The following is a 13,107-nucleotide window of genomic DNA, read 5'->3' as shown; positions in this document are numbered from 1 at the left end:
TGCCTGCCTCTCTGCCTATTTGTGATCTCTCTCTGTCAAATAAATAAATAAAATCTTTAAAAAAAAAAGGGTAGATTAGAAGAAAATATTTGTAACATGCATAGACAAAGGATAATTAATGTTAATGTAAAGAACTACACATCAATAAGAAAAAAAAACCCAAAAGAAACATGAGAAAAAGATCTAACAAGCAACCAATAATGCGAAATGCAAATACTTTTTAGAGATTTATTTTATTTTTAAAGATTTTATTCATTTATTCATGAGATACACAGAGAGAGAGGCAGAGGCAGAGGGAGAAGCAGGCTCCCCATGGAACAGGGAGCCCAATGTGGGACTCAATCCCAGGACTCTGGGATCACAACATGAGCTGAAGACAGACGCTTAACCAACTGAGCCACCCATACCCTAGAGATTTATTTTATTTTAGAAAGAGGGGGAGAGTGCAAGTAGGGGAAGAGGCAGAAGGAAAGAATCTTCAAGCAGACTCCCCACTGAGCCTGGAGCCCAACGTGGGGCTTGATCCCATGACCCATGAGATCAGGACGGGAGTTGAAACCAAGAGTCAACAGACGCTTAACGGACTGAGCCAGCCAGGCACCTCGGGAAATGCAAATATTAATAAACACAGGAAAGGAGGATACTTAAATTCGAGTAGAATCAAAGAACTATGAATTAAAACATCACTTTTTCCTTAACAGATCCAAAAAATTTTAAGATGGATAGCGAGTGTTGGCAGGGTTCTACAGAAATAGGTGCTCTTGCATACTGTTGTTGTTGAAAGTATTAGCCTTTGGTAAGTAATTTCGTATGATCTGTTAAAATGTAAAAATGTGGGGGCGCTTGGGTGACTTAGTCACTAAGCGTCTGCCTTTGGCTCAGGCCATGATCCCTGTGTCCTGGGATTGAGCACCGCAACGAGCTTCCTGGTCAGTGGGAGACCTGTTTCTCCCTATCCCTCTCCCCCTGTTTGTGCTCCTGCTCTCATTTTCTCTCTTTGTGTCAAATAAATAAATAAAATCTTTTAAAAATTTTTAAAAATTTAAAAAATGTAAAATGTGCATACCCTTCAACTAGTAGTTCTGTTCTTCATTACCCATCCTAGAGAAACACTTATGTATGTCACACAAAAGGACTTAATGGGAAAAAAAACAAAAACATAAAAACTGTCCTTCAAGGACTCTCAAGCTAAATGTGGTAAAGAACCAGGGTTTAGGGATTTTTTTTTTTTTTGTAAATTTCCAATCTGTTACAGACTGATACCTTTGTAAAGTAGAGATAAGGGAGCTGCTCAGAAAGTAACCACATACTTGGCTGTCACAGCAACACAAAATTGGTACAAATGTTTTATAAATGTCTACTCACAATTTCTATCCTGATCTCATTGTGGACTGATAGTCCACCAGCACCAGTCCATGGAATACAGCTTGAGTACTACTGATATAAATGGCCATCAAAAGGGAAACAGGAACTGCCATGTGACCCAGCAATTCCACTTCTATATATATCCCCCCAAAAATCAGAGGGACTTGAACAGATATTTGTACACCCATGTTCACGGTAGCAGTGTTCACAATAGCCAAAAGGTGGAAGCAACCCAAGTGTTCACTAACAGATAGCTAGATAAACAATGGAATATCATTCTACCTTAAAAAAAGGAAGGAAGCTCTGACACATGCTACGACATGGTTAAACCTGAAGACCTCACACTAAGTGAAATAAGCCAGTCACAATACAACAAATTCTGGATGATTCCACTAACATGACATACTTAGGATAGTCAAATTTAAAGAGACAGAAAGTGCAACAGTGGTTGCCAGCAGCTGGGGAGAGGAGAGATAGTACACAGCAGCGATGTCCATGGTAGCCAAACTGTGGAAAGAGCCAAAATGCCCTTCAACAGATGAATGGACAAAGAAGATGTGGTTCATATTTACAACGGAATATTACTCAGCCATTAGAAATGATGAATACCCACCATTTGCATTGACAGACATGGCTGGGACGAGAGGAGATTTTGCTAAGTGAAACAAGTCAAGCAGAGAAAGACAACTATCATATGGTTTCACTTACCTGCAGAATATAAGGAATAGCATGGAGGATATTAGAAGAAGGAAGGGGAAAATGAAGGGGGGGAATCGGAGGGGGAGACTAAGCATGAGAGACTATGGACTCTGAGAAACAAACTAAGGGTTTCAGAAGGGAGGGGGGGTGGGAGGATGGGTGAGCCTGATGGTGGGTATTAGGGAGGGCACATATTACATGGAGCACTGGGTATTATATGCAAACAATGAATCATGGAACACTGCGTCCAAAACTAATGACGTACTGTAGGGTGACTAATGTAACACAATAAAAATAGATAGATAGATAGATAGATAGATAGATAGATAGATAGATAGGAGATAGTAGGAGTTATGGTTTACTAGGTATGGAATTTCAGTTTGGGAAGATGAAAAAAGTTCTGTAGATAGATGGTGGTGATGATTACACCACAGCGTACTTTATAACGCTGAACTGAATAATGTTAAAGAACTTAAAAATTCTTTTTTGTTTTTAGATACAGAGAGAGCAAGAGAGCAAAAGCAAGGGGAGGCATAGAGGTGGGGGAGAAAAAGAGAGAGAACCTTCACGCACACTCTATGACCAGTGCGGAGCCTGATGCAGGGCTCAGTCCCATGACCCTGAGACCATGACCTGAGCCAAAATAGAGTCAGATGCTCAAGTGGCTGAGCCACCCAGGTGACCCTTAAAACTTCTTAAAATGGTAGATTTTATATCACATTTATTTTGCCACAATTTATTTTTTTTAATATTTTATGTATTTATAATTAGAGAGAGAGAGTTGAGAGAATGAGTGGAAAGAAGGGCATAGGGAGAAGCAGACTCCCTGTGGAGCTGGGGGTCCAACGGGGGCCTCGATCCCAGGACCCTGGGATCATGACCTGAGCAGAAGGGAGATGCTTAACTGACTGAGCCACCCAGGCACCCTCTTATTTCCATTTTTAAATACAAAGAAAATGACCTGAAAGAACAAATACCAACCTGATAACATTAGTTTCCTCTGGGAGAGGTACCTACATCAAGGGATTGGAAAGGAGAACTGTGTTTGACTTAAGCAACAACAAGAAAAAATACTCATATATCACTTGAATAATTAAAATGCTTTTTATGAAAAATTAAAAGAGTGGGTCAACCACAAAAAATATGTAGGATGCTAACTAAAGGCAGCACCGGTCCTGTGGGGATACAGGGTATCCAAGAAAGTACACATGCCAGGAACATACAGAGAGGTATTTAATCCCAGCCTGGGAGAAAGAAGGAGGCTTCCCAGACAAAGCAGAAAGGAGAGCCTGAAATGAGTCTTGAAAGATGAGTAGAAATTAGCCAAGAAAAACCTGAGTGGGAACAAAACGATGGAGGGGGTGTTGTAGACAGAGGGAACTGTGTATGCGAAGGCGTGGAGGTACAAGAGAACATAGCTTTCTCTGAGAACCAGAAAAAGTTCGCCAGGCTTGAAGCACAAAATCTAGGTAGATGAGTACAGAATCCGGCTTTTACACTGAAAACAACAGGAAATTTTTAAAGCTTTTAGGCATCATCTGCCTGTATGTTTTAGAAAGACCACTCTAGCTGCTGTGCAGAAAATGAATGGGACAGTTAAGTATAGGCACAAAAGGCCACTTTGAAAGCTACTTGAGTAATCCAGAAGAGAAATGATAAAAGGGGGTGGCAGCTGATGGGGGGGGCGGGCGAGGTACAAGAGAGGGTTAATAATTGGACATTTTAAGTTTGAGAAGGATTTCCAAGTAGACATGTTCAATAGGGAGTTAGATTATACAGGTCTGGAACTTGGGAGAGCTGTCTGATTAGAATCACTCATTTGGGGATCAGGTTACTGAAACCACGAGAATTCAAAGTCTCTTCCATATCACAAACCCTACCCTTTCACCTGGCTCAAGTATCTCTCAAATTTAAGGGAGGAAAAGTCTTTTCTCAAATCCATCCTGCCATTCTCAACTCCTTCATAGAAATTTAGAATATTCCTTTTTTTTTCCCCTCATAGGCTCTAGGCTCACCATGGGACTTGAACTCCTAACCCCGAGATCAAGAGTCACGTGCTCTGCTGCCTGAGCCAGCCAGACACTCCTAGAATATTCTTTTTTTCTTTTAAAATATTCTTGTACGAGCTGTGTACTTAATGTTCTTCCCACTTCCCATCACTCTACGAAAATAGCTATTGCAAAGGTCACTAAATCTAACAGATGCCTTTCAGGCCTCATCTTACTTTGGTGTCTCAGCAGCATTTAATACAGTATTAAATGTACTCCTTCCTGCTGTTAATACTGTTCCCTTGGCTTTCAGGATATCTCATTCTCCTGCTTTTCCTCCTTCATCTCTTCCCAGTCCTCAGCTTCCTTTATGAACTTCTGCTCTTCTCCCTCCTACTTCCTCTTATAATCTAACCAAAGGCAGACAGAATATTAGGAAACTATTATGGAAAGGTTACCAATTCTACTGCACATAATCCTGCAGACCTAAAACAAAGATACTTCTCTCTCCACCAGGAATCAAGATCGAATGAATAAGCATAGCCTTCTGCTGAAGTAACCCACTCTGGTAGGCTCAACAGCAAAAGATGCCCACGTCTCCATCCCCAGAACCTGAGGATGAATATCTTACTTTCCATGGCAAAAGAGACTTTGCAGTGGGGCGCCTGGGTGGCTCAGTGGGTTAAGCCTCTGCCTTCGGCTACAGTCATGATCTCAGGGTCCTGGGATCGAGCCCCGCATTGGGCTCTCTGCTCAGCGGTGAGCCTGCTTCCTCCTCTCTCTGCCTGCCTCTCTGCCTACTTGTGATCTCTCTTTCTGTCAAATAAATAAATAAAATCTTTAAAAAAAGAGACTTTGCAGAAGAAAAATAAGACTTTGAAGAGATGATTAAGTTAAAGATCTTGTGATAGGGAGGTTACCTCCGTGGCCTCAACATAAGCACAAGCAAGGGTCCTTAAGAGAGTCAGAGGACAAGTGAAGACAGAAGTAGATTGGAGCAGAGATCGCTGGCTTTGAGGTGGAAGGAGACTGTGAGCTAAGGAATGCAGGCAGCCTTTAGAAGCTGGGAAAGACAGGGAATATTCTCTCCCCTAGAGCTTCCAGAAGAAATATTCTCTCCCCCACAGCCTCCAACATGTGGATTTTGGTCCATAAGGCCTATTTTGGGCTTCAGACCACCAGAGCAGTAACATAAATAGGTCCATGTTGTTTTAAGCCAGTATTATCTAGGAAATTCTTACTGGTTGGTGGATGAGAGCTGGGTATGTGGATGCTGGGCTCTGATTGGGATCCTTCTTTATGGAAAATGCTCTCCTCATCAGGTGTGTCCCATTGAATGAAGCCAAGTACTAAGGTCCGAAAACATTATGGACAAGACTTCAATTGAGGAGTCCCAGGGAGTCACTATCCCGAGGTCTCTCTATTCTCTGCTGTGTTCCAAGACAGTCCTTTGAAAACAAAGAACAGAAAAATATAGATCACTCACACCATCCATGAGAATAAATTCTAGCTGCATTGCAAATGTAAGCAAACACACAGAAACTACCATACAAGTATTAGAAAACAGAGAAGCATGCTTATGACCTTGGCATGTGGAAGACCTTATTAAATAAAAAATAAAACACAAAAATCAAAAGCCAAAAAATTAATCTGATCAATTTGACCTCAAAACTTAAAACTTCTATTCAACAATATACCATAAAATTAAAAAGCAAGAGATAGACTGGGAGAAAATATGTGCAATATGTAAAACAAAAGACTAATATTTTCCTTTTTTAAAGATTTATTTATTTATTTATTTATTTGAGAGAGAGAGTGAGCAAGAGAGAGAAAGCACAGGAGCAGGGGCAGAAGAGGGAGAAGCAGACTCCCCTGCTAAACAGGGAGCCCGACGTGGCAGACGCTTAACTGACTGAGCCATCCAGGCATCCCCAAATGACTACTACTTTCCCTTAATTATCCTGGCTAAGAGACAACCAACACAGAAAAACAAGTAAAGGATATGAGCAAGCATATTACAGAAAAAACACAAATGGCCGGTAAACATACGAATGGATGCTCAACTTCTCTATTCATCCGAGTACTAAAAATGAAACAATGAGATTCTATCTCCTACCTACCATATTTGCAAAATTTAAAGTTTGATAACATTTAGTGTTGGGAAGAGTAAGGAGAAATGAGACCGTCCAACCTGCTGGGGAGAACACAAACTAGTACAGCCGTGCTGGAGGGGCACTGGGCAGCTCCTACTAGGATCGCAAATGCACATAGTTTACGACACCACTCCTAGGCATATGCCCTACAGAAGATGCTCAGGTGTTCTCAGAACTTAGTCTATAGTTTCCTGGGGGTTCCCAAGACCCTTTCAAGGGGCCTATGGAATTCAAAACTATCTTCATAATAGTATTAAGATGTTGTTTGCCAGGGTGCCTGGGTGGCTCAGTCGTTAAGTGTCTGCCTTCAGCTCAGGTCATGATCCCAGGGTCCTGGGATGGAGCCCTGCATTGGGCTCCCTGCTTAGCAGGAAGCCTGCTTCTTCCTCTCCCGCTCCCACTCCCCGTGCTTGTGTTCCCTCTCTCGCTGTGTCATTCTTTGTCAAATAAATAAATAAAATCTTTATATTAAAAAAAGATGTTGTTTGCCTTTTGGGGCTCCTGGGTGGCTCAGGGTGTTAAGCATCTTACTCTTTTATTCTGCTCAGGTCATGATCTCAGGGTTGTGAGATCAGCCTCTGTGCTCAGAAGGGAGTATGTTCAAGATCCCCTCTCCCCACCCCACCCCACCCCCACACTCGCACTCACTCTCCCTCTCTAAAAATAAATAAATAAATAATTTTTAAAACTGTTGCTTTTTTTTTTTTTTACTGTGTTAACATTTACATGGTTAATGCAAAAGGAAAAGTGGGAGGGAGAAAAAAAAGCAAGGGTGTGTAAAACTGCTCATACCTTAAAGCTCATCAAAAGGAGTGGCACCAAACTGTACTGTGTCACTGTATTTTTTTCATCATCATACACTCAAGAATGTCCTTGATAAAGCCGTAAAAGTTATTAAAATCTCCATGCCTAAATACATGGCTTTCTAATATTCTATGTAACACAACAGGAAGTACAGATAAAGCACTTCTGCTGCATACTAAAGTACAATGTTTGTCCCAAGGAAAAGCACTTGTCAGATTGAGTTGTGAGCTGAAGTCACTTTTTTCATGAAATTTTCTTGAAATAATGACTGACTGATAAACTATGGCTATTCAGACTTAGATATCTAGTAGGCATTTTCTCAGAAATAAACAAAGCGAGCCTGTCACTTCAAGAAAAACAACTGATAGTATCTGGTGCTAGTGGTAAAATGAGCTTGCAAGCAAAAATTAGAACTTTAGAAAACTTGCACCTCCATCACAGGCTTGGCAGTTGTCCAATACTTTTAAGACTTTTCTGATAAGAGCAGTGGTGATAGCAATTAATGTAATTTTTGACGCTGTATGATGAATTGTGTCAACATTTGACAGATCTGCATAACTCAGTGAACGAATACTTTCCAAATTGCCAATGCATTATGTTATAAAATCCTGCACAGGTAAAAAACATGTTAAAGTACAAGGCAGACCAATGGATTTTAAATGTAACAAAGTATGAAAAGTTTATTTATATGATTGATATGGTTTCTAATACCACTTGTTGAGGACCGATGAAAAAAATATCCACAATTACCTGAAAAGGCTATTAAACTGTTCCTTGTCTTTCTAATTACACATCTGTGTGATATATACTTCACTTAAAACATCATAATAGATCAAATGCAGAAGCAGGTATGAGAACCCAGAGGTCTCCTATTAAGCCTATTAAAGAGACTTACAGAAAATGTAATGCAATTTTACTGTTCTCACTAATATTTTCTGCTTTGGAGAAGTTATTTTTCATTTTAAAATATATTTATGTTACCATGTAATGGGTTTACTGCTGTTGTGTTTAATGAATAATTTTCTTCTTCTAATTTCTAATATATTAAATAGTGGTAGATATAAACCTACACGAACAAATTGTCTTAGGAGTGTAAAGGGGTCCTGAGATCCAAAAGTTTGAGAACCACTGCCCTAGAGAAACTCTAATAAGGAGTTGTGATCAGGAATGTTCACAGTAGTAATACTCATAAAAGCAAGAAACTGGAAAAATCTAGCAGTCTATCAATAAGGAATGGCTAAATAAGCCAGTTTATAGCCATACTATGGCATATTATGCCACTTAAAAATGAAGTAAACTTAGATGTAGTGAAATAAAAATGTTTCCCAAAATATTTAACTAAAAATTTGCAGGATATGTACAGTATGGTATAGGTTTTGTAGAAATGAAAACACAACACAATGTGTTTTCCTAACAAACAAACAACAAAGACCTGGAAAGCTACCAGGATACACAGCAAACTGTGAAGAGCAGCTCCCTTTCGGGAGGGAAAGGAAGACTAGCATTGTGGGTAATGACCAAAGTATACTTCAGCCCCATCCATGTGTTATGTTTTGAGAGGTTTGTTGTTGTTAACAAGGAGACTGTACTAATGCAATTAAAAATAAGGAAAAGGTGAATAAAGTAAAAGGGTCAAGCTCAGACATTGAGGAAGGAAGGGGACTTGCTTTGAGTCAAGGCTGAGAGGACCCAGTGTATTTGCTGCAGCGCTTCTGCAGCTGTGGAGTCCAGGAAGGAGCCACGAGGGGTGAAATCAGGCGACCGACGGTATGGTTGGCTGAAATGGTGATGGCCACCAGGATGGCACAACTTTCTGGGTCAGACACCTCCCACTTCCTCCCTGGGATTTAATACAAAGAAGGCCTTCACGGCCGCAGAGGTCAGTCTTTCCCGCTTCCGCCATCATGAATCTTGCCCCGATGCCTGCCAGTTCTTATCCTATTCCCGGGCCCCCATCCCCACTCCCCCGGCCCTAGGACCTCGGCGGCCACATCCGAGGAAGAGCTCTGGGCAGGCTACGCTGACTGCAGCCTGAATCGCCGCGGCACACCCGAAGACACTGAGACATCAAAAGCGTGACCGAAGGACAGGAGGCGGAGGGTAGCCAGTGGCTACGTTGCGGGAGGACGCAGTTACCAAACAAGCCACAGGATCTCCGAGACAACCGGCGGACTCTTCCAGGTGCTGTTGGGCAGGCCTCGCTTTCGAAAGCAGCGCTGCGGCGCTCCCATTGGTCTTCCATTCCAGCCCTAACAAGCCGCTCTCCCTATGGCCCGCCCCTCGACGAAGAGGCCAATCAGAGGAGTGTTTTGTGTTTCCCATTGCATAAGACCAATTAAAAGCTTGTTCACTTCTGACTGACGTGTAGGACAGCCAACCAGAGGAGCCGAGGCCTGGCAATTCGGCCTCCTTCTGCAGTCGTCATCTCGATCTAGGGCCCTGTCCTTGTGTTGTCCGTGGCTGGAATCTAAGGTTTGGATCTGAGAGAAATAACCAAAAAGGAGGCCCACGTTGGAGAAATGGTGACCCAAGAGGCAAAGTACTACTTCTCAGAGTCTGGTTGGCTCTGAGGTCCAATGATTTTGTAGTTGAGGTGTCAGTGCTTCTCTGGGGTGGCCTCGAGTAGCGCGCACCTGAGGAAAGTATCCGTGGAGAGAGCGCCTCAGACACTGTTGCTTTGCCGCCACGCTAACTGCTCCACTTACCCCCAGAGTCAGGTGGGAAGAATCCTAGGAACATCCGGGCCTTTAATTAAGTGATGGTTTATCTACCGTGAGGAGTGTTAGGGATGCTCAATTAGCAGCAATAAATACTGCTTCTAGAATGACTAAAATAAAAATTTGCGGGGCAATTTTTAAAAAGCCGATAGCGGTATCATTACAACTAAAGGTATTATTAAATGCTAATGCTAATTAAAACTAACAAATACCATTTCCACCAAATACTTTGAATAATTATCGGTTGTTTAAAATTGTGCCATTTTGGGCAAAGAAACTGTTGCAGCGCGGAATGGCAATTTTTCCACTTTTGGTAAGAAAACAAGACCTTTTCAGTTGCTGTAAGCAGGAGCCTAAACTGCACACTTTAAGAGGGTGACTTACTTAATAGTACCTATCAAAGTGTATTACACATCCTTTGATCCAGCAATTCCTTCTCTCAAAATCTATCCTACAGAAATACCTAAACACATGAGCAAGTTATATGTAGCATTACTTGTAACACTGAAAGATTGGAGACAGACTGGAATCACTACATCGTTTTACAGCCATACCATGAAATGTTACACCTCCATTTTTAAAAATGAGTTAAGTTTCCATATACTAATGTGAAAGGAAGTCCATAGTACATTGCAAAGTATAAAAATTAAGTTGCAAAATAGTGCACATAATACCCCATTTTGTTAAAAAAAAAACTACATACAAGTGTGTGGGTATTCATACATGAACACGTGTAAATGAGTATGTGCATATTCATATATACACATATATATATTCACATACACATATCTATGCATAGAAAAAGTTCTGGGAAGACACATACCAAATTAAGTTATTCTTGGAGAATGGGCACAGGGAGAGGGAATAAACACAAACATACACATTTACGTTTTGTTTGAATTTTGTCAACTAGCATTAACTACTTTTGAATTTTTATCACCACAATAAAACAGTTTAACAAAATAGGCATTTTTGTAATAGGGACAATCAGCGAAACTATCATTTCTCCATTTTTTTAAAGATTTTATTTATTTATTTGACAGATCACAAGTAGGCAAAGAGGCAGGCAGAGAGAGAGAGGAAGCAGGCTCCCTGCAGAGCAGGCAGCTCATTTTGGGGCTCGATCTCAGGACCCTGGGATCATGACCTGAGCCAAAGGCAGAGGCTTTAACCCACTGAGCCACCCAGGCGCCCCTCATTTCTACATTTTAAATAAGAATAATTCCAGATAGGAATGAGGTGACTATTTCATTCAAAAATTTCAGCTGGAAGACCTAGGGCAAAATTAGGATAACTGTAAATCAATTCAACACTGAGCTTCAGTGTGGTACTCATGACTTGATACAACAGGATGTGGGCAAACAAAATCTAATCAGGACAAGTGAAGAGTCATTCATTTCTGGGAGAGAATACTGCACTACGGCAAACTCTATCCAATGGGAAAAAACTTTGCTTTCACCTTTTTGGTAGCATCACCTCCAGGGTTTACTCAACTCCTTAGGGCAAGGGTCGGAAATCATTAGAATTAGAGATTTAAGATACCTCAGATATCATTCAGTCAAATCCCCTCGTTTTACAGTTGAGAAAACACGCCCAGATTGGTGAAGCAATCTACCTGTAGGTGCTATAACCAGCTAAATAGCACAGCCAGCTCTGGAATCCAGATTTCTTTTTTTTTTTTTTTAAGATTTTATTTATTTATTCGACAGACAGAGATCACAAGAAGGCAGAGGCAGACAGAGAGAAAGGAGAAAGCAGGCTCCCTGAGGAACAGAGAGCCTGATATGGGGCTCGATCCCAGGACCCTGGGATCATGACCTGAGTGGAAGGCAGAGGCTTTAACCCACTGAGCCACTCAGGCGCCCTGGAATCCAGATTTCTATTCCAGGCCTACTATTCCTTTCTAATTCTCAGATCTTCCTTAGTCTTCCTTCTGATGACATGTTAGGAAATATTTTAAAGTCTTATGAATATTAGACTTCCCTATATTCAAATTTTAGAATAAAATGCATAGCAAAAGAAAAATCTATTAGCACAGATGATCAAAAGTTGGCTGTATTTGGATATAAAACATTATTTGTAAAATACTATTTTCTTGAAAAGTAATATATAAATTTCTGTGCCTCTAACTATATTTTACAGTTCACTTAAGAACTATTGTTTTGGGGTGCCTGGGTGTCTCGGTTGGTTAATCATCTGCCTTTGGCTCAGGTCATGATCCCTCCGTCCAGGGATGGAGCCCAACATGGTGTGGGGGTTGCTGGCTCAGCAAGGAGTCCCCTTCTGCCTCCCCTCTGCCCCTCCCCCCAGCTCATGCTCTGTCTCTAGTGCTCTCTTTCAACTAAATTAAATATTTCTTTTAAAAAAAAACTATTGTTGGAGCACCTAGATGGCTCAGTGAGTTAAGCCTCTGCCTTCGGCTCAGGTTACAATCTCAGGGTCCCGGGATTGAGTCCCGCATTGGGCTCTCTGCTCAACAGGGAGCCTGCTTCCCCCTTTCTCTCTGCCTGCCTCTCTGCCTACTTATGATCTCTCTTTGTCAAACAAATAAATAAAATTAAAAAAAAAAAACTACTTGGCGCCTGGGTGGCTCAGTCGTTAAGCATCTGCTTTTGGCTCAGGTCATGATCCCAGATCCCAGATCCCAGATCCCAAGCCCATATCTGGCTCCCTGCTAGGCGGGAAGCCTGCTTCTCCCTCTCCCACTCCCCCTGCTTGTGTTCCCTTTCTCTGTCTCTCTGTCAAATAAATAAGTAAAATCTTTAAAACAAAACAAAAATCACTCCTGTTTTACCTAATTTCTCATTGATCTTCAACTTGGTTACCTTCAGCTTCTCTATATCATGTAGATGACGGTCTATATACATTTAAAACCACTGCAGGAAACACCTAAAGAAAACCTGCTGTAATTGAAAGAATCCTCTGTTCTGTGTAATGTTAATAATTACCCCAATTTGTTCTGTAAGGAATGCATTTTCTGTTCCTTAAGAGGATGGGTGTAAGGGTGGATAGATAGATAGGCAGAAGCGAGAGAGAAAATTAAAATAGGGAACAATTATTTTTTTTAGACAAGGAGAGCAAAACAAAAGATAAGAGGAATGAAAGGTGGTGGGTGGTCGGGAAGGGAGCGGCAGAGAACCACAAGCTAAATTAGTCACAAAGTGTTTATATTTTAAAAAGTAAACTTGAATACTGCGACTTTTAAATGGACTAACAACCACCTAACCTGCAGGCTATAATTAAAGTGGTGTCCAGTTTTAGACTCTATGACTTAGGAATATGTAAGGACCTTGGAGAGATTTCAGAATAATAAAGGTAAAAGGGTAAAAAAATGAGCCAATTGAGGAAAAATTAGAATTGTTATTGTGTCTAAGAAGAGAA

The 13,107-nt window shown here is 41.1% G+C and overlaps 1 long non-coding RNA gene across 1 annotated transcript in view; it reads right to left on the bottom strand.

Annotated features, from left to right (window-relative positions):
- The window catches only part of LOC116861222, a 34,704-nt gene extending 25,132 nt beyond the window's left edge, over positions 1-9,572 (bottom strand). The window contains exon 1 of the long non-coding RNA XR_004381446.1: positions 9,146-9,572. This is a non-coding gene — a long non-coding RNA (uncharacterized LOC116861222). The remainder of the gene's footprint in view (positions 1-9,145) is intronic.
- Between the last annotated feature and the right edge of the window lie 3,535 nt (positions 9,573-13,107).

Source organism: Lontra canadensis, unplaced genomic scaffold, assembly GCF_010015895.1.
Source record: "Lontra canadensis isolate GAN:19392208 unplaced genomic scaffold, GSC_riverotter_1.0 scaffold193, whole genome shotgun sequence".
NCBI lineage: Eukaryota > Metazoa > Chordata > Mammalia > Carnivora > Mustelidae > Lontra > Lontra canadensis.
Note: the sequence above shows the minus strand (reverse complement) of the source record. Positions and strands in the feature narration are given on the sequence as shown.